This window comes from Ranitomeya imitator, chromosome 7 (genome assembly GCF_032444005.1).
Source record: "Ranitomeya imitator isolate aRanImi1 chromosome 7, aRanImi1.pri, whole genome shotgun sequence".
NCBI classification, from domain to species: domain Eukaryota; kingdom Metazoa; phylum Chordata; class Amphibia; order Anura; family Dendrobatidae; genus Ranitomeya; species Ranitomeya imitator.
The window spans coordinates 217,992,059-218,008,314 of record NC_091288.1 but is presented as its reverse complement, the minus strand read 5'-3'; positions in this window follow the sequence as shown (position 1 = coordinate 218,008,314).

The following is a 16,256-nucleotide window of genomic DNA, read 5'->3' as shown; positions in this document are numbered from 1 at the left end:
TGCGCCCGACGCAGCCCGGCAGAACGCAAATGTGAACGTAGCCTTAGACTGACATTATACAGTAAGATGATGGCGTCATTCAAAACTCCAACTCAGCCCCCAAAAAACAAGTCCTGATATGGCGGAAAATGAGATATGGGTCTTGGATGAAGTGGAGATGAAAACAGAAATAAAAATGTCTGCTGCCGTGGGAAGGAGGTCAATACGTTCTCTAGGACGAGACCCTTTACTTCTGCAGGTTTATCCATTGTTATACACAGCTCAAAAAAATAAAGGGAACACTAATATCCCACATCCTAGATATCACTGAATGAACTATTCCAGGTGTAAATCTTTATTCATTACATAGTGGAATGTGTTAAGAACAATAAAACCTAAAAATGATGAATGTAAATCACAACTAATATCCCACGGAGGTGGAGTTGGAATGATGCTCAAAATCAGAGTGGAAAATTAAGTTACAGGCTGATCCAACTTCAGTGGAAATGCCTCAAGACAAGGAAATGATGCTCAGTGGTGTGTGTGGCCTCCACGTGCCTGTATGACCAACCTACAATGCCTGGACATGCTCCTGATAAGGCGGTCGATGGTCTCCTGATAGATCTCCCAGACCTGGACTAAAGCATCCGCCAACTCCTGGACAGTCTGTGGTGCAACGTGACGTTGGTGGATGGTGCGAGACATGATGTCCCAGATGTGCTCAATCGGATTCAGGTCTGGGGAACGGGCGGCCAGTCCATAGCTTCAATGCCTTCATCTTGCAGGAACTGCTGACACACTCCAGCCACATGAGGTCTGGCATTGTCCTGCATTAGCGGGAACCCAGGGCCAACCGCACCAGCATATGGTCTCACAAGGGGTCTGAGGATCTCATCTCGGTACCTATTGGTAGTCAGGCTACCTCTGACGAGCACATGGAGGGCTGTGCGGCCCTCCAAAGATATGTCACCCCACACTATTACTGACCCACTGCCAAACCGGTCATGCTGAAGGATGTTGCAGGCAGCAGATCGCTCTCCACGGCGTCTCCAGACTCTGTCACGTCTGTCACATGTGCTCAGTGTGAACCTGCTTTCATCTGTGAAGAGCACAGGGCGCAAGTGGCGAATTTACCAATCCTGGTGTTCTGTGGCAAATGCCAAGCGTCCTGCATGATGTTGGGCTGGGAGCACAACCCCCATCTGTGGACATCGGGCACTCAGACCATCCTCAGGGAGTCAGTCTCTAACTATTTGTGCAGATACCTGCACATTTGTGGCCTGCTGGAGGGCATTTTGCAGGGCTCTGGCAGTGCTCCTCCTGTTCCTCCTTGCACAAAAGCTGAGGTAGCGGTCCTGCTGCTGGGTTGTTGTCCTCCTACGGCCCCCTCCACATCTCCTGGTGTCCTAGCCTGTCTCCTGGTAGCGCCTCCAGCCTCTGGACACTACGCTGACAGACACAGCAAACCTTCTTGCCACAGCTTGCATTGATGTGCCATCCTGGATGAGCTGCACTACCTGAGCCACTTGTGTGGGTTGTAGAGTCCGTCTCATGCTACCACGAGTGTGAAAGCACAACCAACATTCAAAAGTGACCAAAACATCAGCCAGAAAGCATTGGTACTGAGATGTGGTCTGTGGTCCACACCTGCAGAACCGCTCCTTTATTGAGGGGGTCTTGATAATTGCCAATAATTTCCATCCATTGTTAATTAGTGTTGCTTCCTAAGTGGACAGTTTGATTTCACTGAAGTTTGATTTACTTGGAGTTAGATTCTGTTGTTTAAGTGTTCCCTTTATTTTTTTGAGCAGTGTTTAATGTTCCATAGAAATCAATGAACGGCGGCAGCAAGAAAATCTGCAGGATCAGACGCAGAAGTTCTGCAATCAGTGCCGCAGTACTGCTGATGTCCACAAGATGGCAGAGACCAAATCACAAGGGCATGAGAAACTAAAACATCCCTTATAACAAGAAACCCTACAAAGGAGGGAGAGCCCTGCGCCCCAGTACAGAGGAGGGAGAGCCCTGCGCCCCAGTACAGAGGAGGGAGAGCCCTGCGCCCCAGTACAGAGGAGGGAGAGCCCTGCGCCCCAGTACAGAGGAGGGAGAGCCCTGCGCCCCAGTACAGAGGAGGGAGAGCCCTGCGCCCCAGTACAGAGGAGGGAGAGCCCTGCGCCCCAGTACAGAGGAGGGAGAGCCCTGCGCCCCAGTACAGAGGAGGGAGAGCCCTGTCCCCGGTACAGAGGAGGGAGAGCCCTGCACCCCAGTACAGAGGAGGGAGAGCGCTGCGCCCCGGTACAGAGGAGGGAGAGCCCTGTACCCGGTACAGAGGAGGGAGAGCCCTGCACCCCAGTACAGAGGAGGGAGAGCGCTGCGCCCCGGTACAGAGGAGGGAGAGCCCTGTACCCGGTACAGAGGAGGGAGAGCGCTGAGCCCCGGTACAGAGGAGGGAGAGCCCTGTACCTGGTACAGAGGAGGGAGAGCGCTGAGCCCCGGCACAGAGGAGGGAGAGCGCTGCGCCCCGGTACAGAGGAGGGAGAGCGCTGTGCCCCGGTATAGAGGAGGGAGAGCGCTGCACCCGGTACAGAGGAGGGAGAGCCCTGTACCCGGTACAGAGGAGGGAGAGCGCTGTGCCCCGGTACAGAGGAGGGAGAGCGCTGCACCCGGTACAGAGGAGGGAGAGCGCTGTACCCGGTACAGAGGAGGGAGAGCGCTGTGCCCCGGTACAGAGGAGGGAGAGCGCTGCACCCGGTACAGAGGAGGGAGAGCGCTGTACCCGGTACAGAGGAGGGAGAGCGCTGTGCCCCGGTACAGAGGAGGGAGAGCCCTGCACCCGGTACAGAGGAGGGAGAGCCCTGCACCCGGTACAGAGGAGGGAGAGCCCTGCGCCCCGGTACAGAGGAGGGAGAGCCCTGCACCCGGTACAGAGGAGGGAGAGCCCTGCGCCCCGGTACAGAGGAGGGAGAGCCCTGCGCCCCGGTACAGAGGAGGGAGAGCCCTGCACCCGGTACAGAGGAGGGAGAGCGCTGTGCCCCGGTACAGAGGAGGGAGAGCCCTGCCCCCGGTACAGAGGAGGGAGAGCCCTGCCCCCGGTACAGAGGAGGGAGAGCCCTGCCCCCGGTACAGAGGAGGGAGAGCCCTGCGCCCCAGTACAGAGGAGGGAGAGCCCTGTACCCGGTACAGAGGAGGGAGAGCGCTGCACCCGGTACAGAGGAGGGAGAGCGCTGCACCCCAGTACAGAGGAGGGAGAGCCCTGCACCCCGGTACAGAGGAGGGAGAGCGCTGCACCCCGGTACAGAGGAGGGAGAGCCCTGCACCCTGTACAGAGGAGGGAGAGCACTGCACCCCAGTACAGAGGAGGGAGAGCGCTGCACCCGGTACAGAGGAGGGAGAGCCCTGCACCCGGTACAGAGGAGGGAGAGCACTGCACCCCAGTACAGAGGAGGGAGAGCCCTGCGCCCCTGTACAGAGGAGGGAGAGCGCTGCACCCGGTACAGAGGAGGGAGAGCCCTGCACCCGGTACAGAGGAGGGAGAGCACTGCACCCCAGTACAGAGGAGGGAGAGCCCTGCGCCCCTGTACAGAGGAGGGAGAGCGCTGCACCCGGTACAGAGGAGGGAGAGCCCTGCACCCGGTACAGAGGAGGGAGAGCGCTGCACCCGGTACAGAGGAGGGAGAGTGCTGCACCCGGTACAGAGGAGGGAGAGCCCTGCACCCCAGTACAGAGGAGGGAGAGCGCTGCTCCCGGTACAGAGGAGGGAGAGCCCTGCACCCCAGTACAGAGGAGGGAGAGCGCTGCACCCGGTACAGAGGAGGGAGAGCACTGCACCCGGTACAGAGGAGGGAGAGCCCTGCACCCGGTACAGAGGAGGGAGAGCCCTGCACCCGGTACAGAGGAGGGAGAGCGCTGCACCCGGTACAGAGGAGGGAGAGCGCTGCACCCCAGTACAGAGGAGGGAGAGCCCTGCACCCCGGTACAGAGGAGGGAGAGCGCTGCACCCCGGTACAGAGGAGGGAGAGCCCTGCACCCTGTACAGAGGAGGGAGAGCACTGCACCCCAGTACAGAGGAGGGAGAGCGCTGCACCCGGTACAGAGGAGGGAGAGCCCTGCACCCGGTACAGAGGAGGGAGAGCACTGCACCCCAGTACAGAGGAGGGAGAGCCCTGCGCCCCTGTACAGAGGAGGGAGAGCGCTGCACCCGGTACAGAGGAGGGAGAGCCCTGCACCCGGTACAGAGGAGGGAGAGCACTGCACCCCAGTACAGAGGAGGGAGAGCCCTGCGCCCCTGTACAGAGGAGGGAGAGCGCTGCACCCGGTACAGAGGAGGGAGAGCCCTGCACCCGGTACAGAGGAGGGAGAGCGCTGCACCCGGTACAGAGGAGGGAGACTGCTGCACCCGGTACAGAGGAGGGAGAGCCCTGCACCCCAGTACAGAGGAGGGAGAGCGCTGCTCCCGGTACAGAGGAGGGAGAGCCCTGCACCCCAGTACAGAGGAGGGAGAGCGCTGCACCCGGTACAGAGGAGGGAGAGCCCTGCACCCGGTACAGAGGAGGGAGAGCGCTGCACGCACCCGGTACAGAGGAGGGAGAGCGCTGCACCCGGTACAGAGGAGGGAGAGCGCTGCACGCACCCGGTACAGAGGAGGGAGAGCGCTGCACCCGGTACAGAGGAGGGAGAGCACTGCACCCGGTACAGAGGAGGGAGAGCCCTGCGCCCCTGTACAGAGGAGGGAGAGCGCTGCACCCCAGTACAGAGGAGGGAGAGCCCTGCACCCCGGTACAGAGGAGGGAGAGCGCTGCACCCGATACAGAGGAGGGAGAGCGCTGCACCCCGGTACAGAGGAGGGAGAGCCCTGCACCCGGTACAGAGGAGGGAGAGCACTGCACCCGGTACAGAGGAGGGAGAGCGCTGCGCCCCGGTACAGAGGAGGGAGAGCCCTGCACCCGGTACAGAGGAGGGAGAGCACTGCACCCGGTACAGAGGAGGGAGAGCCCTGCACCCGGTACAGAGGAGGGAGAGCACTGCACCCGGTACAGAGGAGGGAGAGCGCTGCACCCGGTACAGAGGAGGGAGAGCTCTGCACCCTGTACAGAGGAGGGAGAGCGCTGCACCCGGTACAGAGGAGGGAGAGCTCTGCACCCGGTACAGAGGAGGGAGAGCGCTGCACCCGGTACAGAGGAGGGAGAGCGCTGCACCCGGTACAGAGGAGGGAGAGCGCTGCGCCCGGTACAGAGGAGGGAGAGCGCTGCACCCCGGTACAGAGGAGGGAGAGCGCTGCACCCTGTACAGAGGAGGGAGAGCCCTGCACCCGGTACAGAGGAGGGAGAGCGCTGCACCCCGGTACAGAGGAGGGAGAGCGCTGCACCCCGGTACAGAGGAGGGAGAGCGCTGCACCCCGGTACAGAGGAGGGAGAGCCCTGCACCCTGTACAGAGGAGGGAGAGCCCTGCACCCGGTACAGAGGAGGGAGAGTGCTGCACCCCAGTACAGAGGAGGGAGAGCGCTGCACCCGGTACAGAGGAGGGAGAGCCCTGCACCCGGTACAGAGGAGGGAGAGCACTGCACCCGGTACAGAGGAGGGAGAGCACTGCACCCGGTACAGAGGAGGGAGAGCACTGCACCCGGTACAGAGGAGGGAGAGCACTGCACCCGGTACAGAGGAGGGAGAGCACTGCTCCCGGTACAGAGGAGGGAGAGCCCTGCACCCGGTACAGAGGAGGGAGAGCCCTGCACCCGGTACAGAGGAGGGAGAGCACTGCACCCGGTACAGAGGAGGGAGAGTGCTGCACCCAGTACAGAGGAGGGAGAGCCCTGCCCCCGGTACAGAGGAGGGAGAGCGCTGTACCCGGTACAGAGGAGGGAGAGCACTGCACCCCAGTACAGAGGAGGGAGAGCGCTGCACCCCGGTACAGAGGAGGGAGAGCACTGCACCCCAGTACAGAGGAGGGAGAGCCCTGCACCCCGGTACAGAGGAGGGAGAGCCCTGCACCCGGTACAGAGGAGGGAGAGCCCTGCGCCCCGGTACAGAGGAGGGAGAGCCCTGCACCCGGTACAGAGGAGGGAGAGCCCTGCGCCCCGGTACAGAGGAGGGAGAGCCCTGCGCCCCGGTACAGAGGAGGGAGAGCCCTGCACCCGGTACAGAGGAGGGAGAGCGCTGTGCCCCGGTACAGAGGAGGGAGAGCCCTGCCCCCGGTACAGAGGAGGGAGAGCCCTGCCCCCGGTACAGAGGAGGGAGAGCCCTGCCCCCGGTACAGAGGAGGGAGAGCCCTGCGCCCCAGTACAGAGGAGGGAGAGCCCTGTACCCGGTACAGAGGAGGGAGAGCGCTGCACCCGGTACAGAGGAGGGAGAGCGCTGCACCCCAGTACAGAGGAGGGAGAGCCCTGCACCCCGGTACAGAGGAGGGAGAGCGCTGCACCCCGGTACAGAGGAGGGAGAGCCCTGCACCCTGTACAGAGGAGGGAGAGCACTGCACCCCAGTACAGAGGAGGGAGAGCGCTGCACCCGGTACAGAGGAGGGAGAGCCCTGCACCCGGTACAGAGGAGGGAGAGCACTGCACCCCAGTACAGAGGAGGGAGAGCCCTGCGCCCCTGTACAGAGGAGGGAGAGCGCTGCACCCGGTACAGAGGAGGGAGAGCCCTGCACCCGGTACAGAGGAGGGAGAGCACTGCACCCCAGTACAGAGGAGGGAGAGCCCTGCGCCCCTGTACAGAGGAGGGAGAGCGCTGCACCCGGTACAGAGGAGGGAGAGCCCTGCACCCGGTACAGAGGAGGGAGAGCGCTGCACCCGGTACAGAGGAGGGAGAGTGCTGCACCCGGTACAGAGGAGGGAGAGCCCTGCACCCCAGTACAGAGGAGGGAGAGCGCTGCTCCCGGTACAGAGGAGGGAGAGCCCTGCACCCCAGTACAGAGGAGGGAGAGCGCTGCACCCGGTACAGAGGAGGGAGAGCACTGCACCCGGTACAGAGGAGGGAGAGCCCTGCACCCGGTACAGAGGAGGGAGAGCCCTGCACCCGGTACAGAGGAGGGAGAGCGCTGCACCCGGTACAGAGGAGGGAGAGCGCTGCACCCCAGTACAGAGGAGGGAGAGCCCTGCACCCCGGTACAGAGGAGGGAGAGCGCTGCACCCCGGTACAGAGGAGGGAGAGCCCTGCACCCTGTACAGAGGAGGGAGAGCACTGCACCCCAGTACAGAGGAGGGAGAGCGCTGCACCCGGTACAGAGGAGGGAGAGCCCTGCACCCGGTACAGAGGAGGGAGAGCACTGCACCCCAGTACAGAGGAGGGAGAGCCCTGCGCCCCTGTACAGAGGAGGGAGAGCGCTGCACCCGGTACAGAGGAGGGAGAGCCCTGCACCCGGTACAGAGGAGGGAGAGCACTGCACCCCAGTACAGAGGAGGGAGAGCCCTGCGCCCCTGTACAGAGGAGGGAGAGCGCTGCACCCGGTACAGAGGAGGGAGAGCCCTGCACCCGGTACAGAGGAGGGAGAGCGCTGCACCCGGTACAGAGGAGGGAGACTGCTGCACCCGGTACAGAGGAGGGAGAGCCCTGCACCCCAGTACAGAGGAGGGAGAGCGCTGCTCCCGGTACAGAGGAGGGAGAGCCCTGCACCCCAGTACAGAGGAGGGAGAGCGCTGCACCCGGTACAGAGGAGGGAGAGCCCTGCACCCGGTACAGAGGAGGGAGAGCGCTGCACGCACCCGGTACAGAGGAGGGAGAGCGCTGCACCCGGTACAGAGGAGGGAGAGCGCTGCACGCACCCGGTACAGAGGAGGGAGAGCGCTGCACCCGGTACAGAGGAGGGAGAGCACTGCACCCGGTACAGAGGAGGGAGAGCCCTGCGCCCCTGTACAGAGGAGGGAGAGCGCTGCACCCCAGTACAGAGGAGGGAGAGCCCTGCACCCCGGTACAGAGGAGGGAGAGCGCTGCACCCGATACAGAGGAGGGAGAGCGCTGCACCCCGGTACAGAGGAGGGAGAGCCCTGCACCCGGTACAGAGGAGGGAGAGCACTGCACCCGGTACAGAGGAGGGAGAGCGCTGCGCCCCGGTACAGAGGAGGGAGAGCCCTGCACCCGGTACAGAGGAGGGAGAGCACTGCACCCGGTACAGAGGAGGGAGAGCCCTGCACCCGGTACAGAGGAGGGAGAGCACTGCACCCGGTACAGAGGAGGGAGAGCGCTGCACCCGGTACAGAGGAGGGAGAGCTCTGCACCCTGTACAGAGGAGGGAGAGCGCTGCACCCGGTACAGAGGAGGGAGAGCTCTGCACCCGGTACAGAGGAGGGAGAGCGCTGCACCCGGTACAGAGGAGGGAGAGCGCTGCACCCGGTACAGAGGAGGGAGAGCGCTGCGCCCGGTACAGAGGAGGGAGAGCGCTGCACCCCGGTACAGAGGAGGGAGAGCGCTGCACCCTGTACAGAGGAGGGAGAGCCCTGCACCCGGTACAGAGGAGGGAGAGCGCTGCACCCCGGTACAGAGGAGGGAGAGCGCTGCACCCCGGTACAGAGGAGGGAGAGCGCTGCACCCCGGTACAGAGGAGGGAGAGCCCTGCACCCTGTACAGAGGAGGGAGAGCCCTGCACCCGGTACAGAGGAGGGAGAGTGCTGCACCCCAGTACAGAGGAGGGAGAGCGCTGCACCCGGTACAGAGGAGGGAGAGCCCTGCACCCGGTACAGAGGAGGGAGAGCACTGCACCCGGTACAGAGGAGGGAGAGCACTGCACCCGGTACAGAGGAGGGAGAGCACTGCACCCGGTACAGAGGAGGGAGAGCACTGCACCCGGTACAGAGGAGGGAGAGCACTGCTCCCGGTACAGAGGAGGGAGAGCCCTGCACCCGGTACAGAGGAGGGAGAGCCCTGCACCCGGTACAGAGGAGGGAGAGCACTGCACCCGGTACAGAGGAGGGAGAGTGCTGCACCCAGTACAGAGGAGGGAGAGCCCTGCCCCCGGTACAGAGGAGGGAGAGCGCTGTACCCGGTACAGAGGAGGGAGAGCACTGCACCCCAGTACAGAGGAGGGAGAGCGCTGCACCCCGGTACAGAGGAGGGAGAGCACTGCACCCCAGTACAGAGGAGGGAGAGCCCTGCACCCCGGTACAGAGGAGGGAGAGCGCTGCACCCCGGTACAGAGGAGGGAGAGCCCTGCACCCTGTACAGAGGAGGGAGAGCCCTGCACCCTGTACAGAGGAGGGAGAGCGCTGCACCCGGTACAGAGGAGGGAGAGCACTGCACCCCGGTACAGAGGAGGGAGAGCCCTGCACCCTGTACAGAGGAGGGAGAGCGCTGCACCCCGGTACAGAGGAGGGAGAGCGCTGCACCCCGGTACAGAGGAGGGAGAGCGCTGCACCCCGGTACAGAGGAGGGAGAGCCCTGCACCCTGTACAGAGGAGGGAGAGCCCTGCACCCGGTACAGAGGAGGGAGAGTGCTGCACCCCAGTACAGAGGAGGGAGAGCGCTGCACCCGGTACAGAGGAGGGAGAGCCCTGCACCCGGTACAGAGGAGGGAGAGCACTGCACCCGGTACAGAGGAGGGAGAGCACTGCACCCGGTACAGAGGAGGGAGAGCACTGCACCCGGTACAGAGGAGGGAGAGCACTGCACCCGGTACAGAGGAGGGAGAGCACTGCTCCCGGTACAGAGGAGGGAGAGCCCTGCACCCGGTACAGAGGAGGGAGAGCCCTGCACCCGGTACAGAGGAGGGAGAGCACTGCACCCGGTACAGAGGAGGGAGAGTGCTGCACCCAGTACAGAGGAGGGAGAGCCCTGCCCCCGGTACAGAGGAGGGAGAGCGCTGTACCCGGTACAGAGGAGGGAGAGCACTGCACCCCAGTACAGAGGAGGGAGAGCGCTGCACCCCGGTACATAGGAGGGAGAGCACTGCACCCCAGTACAGAGGAGGGAGAGCCCTGTACCCCGGTACAGAGGAGGGAGAGCGCTGCACCCCGGTACAGAGGAGGGAGAGCCCTGCACCCTGTACAGAGGAGGGAGAGCCCTGCACCCTGTACAGAGGAGGGAGAGCGCTGCACCCGGTACAGAGGAGGGAGAGCCCTGCACCCTGTACAGAGGAGGGAGAGCGCTGCGCCCCTGTACAGAGGAGGGAGAGCGCTGCACCCCGGTACAGAGGAGGGAGAGCCCTGCACCCTGTACAGAGGAGGGAGAGCCCTGCACCCTGTACAGAGGAGGGAGAGCGCTGCACCCGGTACAGAGGAGGGAGAGCCCTGTACAGAGGAGGGAGAGCGCTGCGCCCCTGTACAGAGGAGGGAGAGCGCTGCGCCCCTGTACAGAGGAGGGAAAGCCCTGCGCCCCTGTACAGAGGAGGGAGAGCGCTGCACCCGGTACAGAGGAGGGAGAGCACTGCACCCGGTACAGAGGAGGGAGAGCGCTGCTCCCGGTACAGAGGAGGGAGAGCCCTGCACCCGGTACAGAGGAGGGAGAGCCCTGCCCCCGGTACAGAGGAGGGAGAGCACTGCACCCCAGTACAGAGGAGGGAGAGCCCTGCGCCCCTGTACAGAGGAGGGAGAGCGCTGCACCCGGTACAGAGGAGGGAGAGCCCTGCACCCGGTACAGAGGAGGGAGAGCGCTGCACCCGGTACAGAGGAGGGAGAGTGCTGCACCCGGTACAGAGGAGGGAGAGCCCTGCACCCCAGTACAGAGGAGGGAGAGCGCTGCTCCCGGTACAGAGGAGGGAGAGCCCTGCACCCCAGTACAGAGGAGGGAGAGCGCTGCACCCGGTACAGAGGAGGGAGAGCCCTGCACCCTGTACAGAGGAGGGAGAGCGCTGCACCCGGTACAGAGGAGGGAGAGCGCTGCACGCACCCGGTACAGAGGAGGGAGAGCGCTGCACCCGGTACAGAGGAGGGAGAGCGCTGCACGCACCCGGTACAGAGGAGGGAGAGCGCTGCACCCGGTACAGAGGAGGGAGAGCACTGCACCCGGTACAGAGGAGGGAGAGCCCTGCGCCCCTGTACAGAGGAGGGAGAGCGCTGCACCCGGTACAGAGGAGGGAGAGCGCTGCACCCCGGTACAGAGGAGGGAGAGCGCTGCACCCCGGTACAGAGGAGGGAGAGCGCTGCTCCCGGTACAGAGGAGGGAGAGCCCTGCGCCCCTGTACAGAGGAGGGAGAGCGCTGCACCCCGGTACAGAGGAGGGAGAGCCCTGCACCCTGTACAGAGGAGGGAGAGCCCTGCTCCCGGTACAGAGGAGGGAGAGCCCTGCACCCGGTACAGAGGAGGGAGAGCCCTGCCCCCGGTACAGAGGAGGGAGAGCACTGCACCCGGTACAGAGGAGGGAGAGCCCTGCGCCCCTGTACAGAGGAGGGAGAGCGCTGCACCCGGTACAGAGGAGGGAGAGCGCTGCACCCGGTACAGAGGAGGGAGAGCCCTGCACCCTGTACAGAGGAGGGAGAGCCCTGCTCCCGGTACAGAGGAGGGAGAGCGCTGCACCCGGTACAGAGGAGGGAGAGCCCTGCGCCCCTGTACAGAGGAGGGAGAGCGCTGCACACGGTACAGAGGAGGGAGAGCCCTGCGCCCCAGTACAGAGGAGGGAGAGCCCTGTCCCCGGTACAGAGGAGGGAGAGCCCTGCACCCGGTACAGAGGAGGGAGAGCACTGCACCCGGTACAGAGGAGGGAGAGCCCTGCACCCGGTACAGAGGAGGGAGAGCGCTGCACCCTGTACAGAGGAGGGAGAGCGCTGCACCCCGGTACAGAGGAGGGAGAGCGCTGCGCCCCTGTACAGAGGAGGGAGAGCACTGCACCCGGTACAGAGGAGGGAGAGCGCTGCACCCGATACAGAGGAGGGAGAGCGCTGCACCCCGGTACAGAGGAGGGAGAGCCCTGCACCCGGTACAGAGGAGGGAGAGCACTGCACCCGGTACAGAGGAGGGAGAGCGCTGCGCCCCGGTACAGAGGAGGGAGAGCGCTGCACCCGGTACAGAGGAGGGAGAGCCCTGCACCCGGTACAGAGGAGGGAGAGCGCTGCACCCCGGTACAGAGGAGGGAGAGCACTGCACCCGATACAGAGGAGGGAGAGCCCTGCACCCGGTACAGAGGAGGGAGAGCCCTGCACCCCGGTACAGAGGAGGGAGAGCCCTGCACCCGGTACAGAGGAGGGAGAGCCCTGTACAGAGGAGGGAGAGCCCTGCACCCTGTACAGAGGAGGGAGAGCCCTGCACCCGGTACAGAGGAGGGAGAGCGCTGCACCCGGTACAGAGGAGGGAGAGCCCTGCACCCTGTACAGAGGAGGGAGAGCCCTGCACCCGGTACAGAGGAGGGAGAGCGCTGCACCCTGTACAGAGGAGGGAGAGCCCTGTCCCCGGTACAGAGGAGGGAGAGCCCTGCACCCTGTACAGAGGAGGGAGAGCCCTGCACCCGGTACAGAGGAGGGAGAGCCCTGCACCCGGTACAGAGGAGGGAGAGCCCTGCACCCGGTACAGAGGAGGGAGAGCCCTGCACCCGGTACAGAGGAGGGAGAGCGCTGCACCCCGGTACAGAGGAGGGAGAGCGCTGCGCCCCTGTACAGAGGAGGGAGAGCCCTGCCCCCGGTACAGAGGAGGGAGAGCGCTGCACCCGGTACAGAGGAGGGAGAGCACTGCACCCGGTACAGAGGAGGGAGAGCCCTGCACCCGGTACAGAGGAGGGAGAGCGCTGCACCCCGGTACAGAGGAGGGAGAGCGCTGCACCCCGGTACAGAGGAGGGAGAGCGCTGCGCCCCTGTACAGAGGAGGGAGAGCCCTGCCCCCGGTACAGAGGAGGGAGAGCCCTGCCCCCGGTACAGAGGAGGGAGAGCACTGCACCCGGTACAGAGGAGGGAGAGCCCTGCACCCGGTACAGAGGAGGGAGAGCGCTGCACCCGGTACAGAGGAGGGAGAGCGCTGCGCCCGGTACAGAGGAGGGAGAGCCCTGCCCCCGGTACAGAGGAGGGAGAGCGCTGCACCCGGTACAGAGGAGGGAGAGCGCTGCACCCGGTACAGAGGAGGGAGAGCGCTGCACCCGGTACAGAGGAGGGAGAGCCCTGCCCCCGGTACAGAGGTGGGAGAGCACTGCACCCGGTACAGAGGAGGGAGAGCGCTGCCCCCAGTACAGAGGAGGGAGAGCGCTGCCCCCGGTACAGAGGAGGGAGAGCCCTGCGCCCGGTACAGAGGAGGGAGAGCCCTGCACCCGGTACAGAGGAGGGAGAGCCCTGCACCCGGTACAGAGGAGGGAGAGCGCTGCACCCCGGTACAGAGGAGGGAGAGCGCTGCACCCCGGTACAGAGGAGGGAGAGCGCTGCGCCCCTGTACAGAGGAGGGAGAGCCCTGCGCCCGGTACAGAGGAGGGAGAGCCCTGCCCCCGGTACAGAGGAGGGAGAGCACTGCACCCGGTACAGAGGAGGGAGAGCGCTGCACCCGGTACAGAGGAGGGAGAGCGCTGCACCCGGTACAGAGGAGGGAGAGCGCTGCGCCCGGTACAGAGGAGGGAGAGCCCTGCACCCTGTACAGAGGAGGGAGAGCCCTGCACCCCAGTACAGAGGAGGGAGAGCGCTGCACCCGGTACAGAGGAGGGAGAGCGCTGCACCCCGGTACAGAGGAGGGAGAGCCCTGCACCCCGGTACAGAGGAGGGAGAGCGCTGCACCCCAGTACAGAGGAGGGAGAGCCCTGCCCCCGGTACAGAGGAGGGAGAGCGCTGCACCCGGTACAGAGGAGGGAGAGCCCTGCACCCTGTACAGAGGAGGGAGAGCGCTGCCCCCGGTACAGAGGAGGGAGAGCGCTGCACCCGGTACAGAGGAGGGAGAGCCCTGCACCCTGTACAGAGGAGGGAGAGCCCTGCCCCCGGTACAGAGGAGGGAGAGCACTGCACCCGGTACAGAGGAGGGAGAGCGCTGCACCCGGTACAGAGGAGGGAGAGCGCTGCACCCGGTACAGAGGAGGGAGAGCGCTGCACCCCGGTACAGAGGAGGGGGAGCCCTGCACCCTGTACAGAGGAGGGAGAGCCCTGCACCCCGGTACAGAGGAGGGAGAGCCCTGCCCCCGGTACAGAGGAGGGAGAGCGCTGTACCCGGTACAGAGGAGGGAGAGCCCTGCACCCGGTACAGAGGAGGGAGAGCGCTGCACCCCGGTACAGAGGAGGGAGAGCACTGCACCCGGTACAGAGGAGGGAGAGCACTGCACCCGGTACAGAGGAGGGAGAGCGCTGTACCCGGTACAGAGGAGGGAGAGCGCTGTACCCGGTACAGAGGAGGGAGAGCACTGCCCCCGGTACAGAGGAGGGAGAGCGCTGTACCCGGTACAGAGGAGGGAGAGCGCTGCACCCGGTACAGAGGAGGGAGAGCACTGCCCCCGGTACAGAGGAGGGAGAGCGCTGTACCCGGTACAGAGGAGGGAGAGCCCTGCACCCCGGTACAGAGGAGGGAGAGCCCTGCACCCGGTACAGAGGAGGGAGAGCGCTGCACCCCGGTACAGAGGAGGGAGAGCACTGCACCCGGTACAGAGGAGGGAGAGCACTGCACCCTGTACAGAGGAGGGAGAGCCCTGCACCCTGTACAGAGGAGGGAGAGCGCTGCACCCCAGTACAGAGGAGGGAGAGCCCTGCACCCCGGTACAGAGGAGGGAGAGCCCTGCCCCCGGTACAGAGGAGGGAGAGCGCTGCACCCGGTACAGAGGAGGGAGAGCGCTGCACCCTGTACAGAGGAGGGAGAGCGCTGCGCCCCTGTACAGAGGAGGGAGAGCCCTGCACCCTGTACAGAGGAGGGAGAGCGCTGCGCCCCTGTACAGAGGAGGGAGAGCGCTGCGCCCTATAACTTGTAGTGACTCTCGATGTACCGCAGGGGGCGCTGGTCCTGTCACGGCTGCAGACAGTTTTCCTCCACCTGCTGAGGCCTAGATGGCAATAAAAGGGTTAAGTGCTTACATGGAAAACCATGCAAATCCGGTGCAGGGTGATTGGTATCCAGGGTAACGGTAAATACAGCAGCACATACACCTGGGGCGACAGCTGCCACAGAGATATCATTACTACCCACAGCAGCCAATCACAGCGCAGCTTCCATTTTACCAGAGCAGTATATGAAATGAAAGCTGAGCTGTGATTGGTTGCTAGGGGCAACACAGACAGTCTCCTAAATCTCCACCTTTGTGTTTCTTTTTCCTGTTCTCTGCTTGCTGTCAGTGAATAGAAATATTCACACATTTACATTCAGAAGCTGAAAACCTGCCGCCCCTCGACTAATAAACACTGCTGTGGTCTGGGCCCAGAGACATAGGGGCACTGGAAGCACATATACATATATACCTCTATATAACGCGCCCTCCCCCCGGGCGGCCATGTTCTGTCGCACCTTTGTCTTTCTTATCTCCACCTAAACCTGACATGTGGTAGAACCGGCTCCTCACTATCACCTGGGGAAGTCAACGCCATAATCCCCAGAATAACGGAGGCGGCACCGCCCGCACTGAGCACACAGCCCGCACCCTCAGGGCAGTAGTGTGGACTACTACTCCCAGCGTGCTCCTCTCATGGGCAGGCTTTAGGCCTTGTTCAGATGGGGAATTTACAAAAGACCCTGCAGTTAAATCCGCAGCAAACTCCGCACTATAAGCTGAGGCGGATTCCTGGTTTTAACGGATTTTAGGAACTTTTTGGTGCAAAATAGTCCTCAGACTCAGCGCTGAGTGTTCGTTACAGTGTCTCGGTGCAGGAACGCCAAAATACAAATCCAGAAATGCTTCAAATCTGCTGACGAGCGACTCGTTCATTTGTGTGAGAAAAACACACAAGTTAGAAAAATCGTCACGTGAATTCTTTGGCGCCTTTTCTGTGTAGAAAATGCAGCGCGTCACGCGGTTTTCCATTAGCTTTCATCAAAGGTTTTTATTACAAAAACGCCGCAGAATCCCATGATATTACTACACAGCACATAAATATTACAGGGGTATAAAAACCGGATAAATGCCCCTAAAAACAGCGCTGAAAACTCGAGTCTACGCCAAGAACCGCGGGCAGTTTTTTTTTTTTGTTTTATTTTTACACGTAGATTTTCTTCCGGCTGAAAAATCCAAAATAAAAAACTTATTGTGAAGAAAACGCATCAAAAACCTCATGGAAAAACACGTAAAAAACTGTACGAAAAACTGCACCAAAATTTCATGCGTTTTTTCTTTAGGTGTGAAGATTTTATTTTCAGCTGGAAAAATCCACAAATAAAACTAGAACCGGCGCGTCTACACGAGAAAAATCGCCAGGGCGCCGCGATAACGTTTAGATCAGAGAGTTGTTGGATGGAAACCATCGACGCCATGGAGGGTCA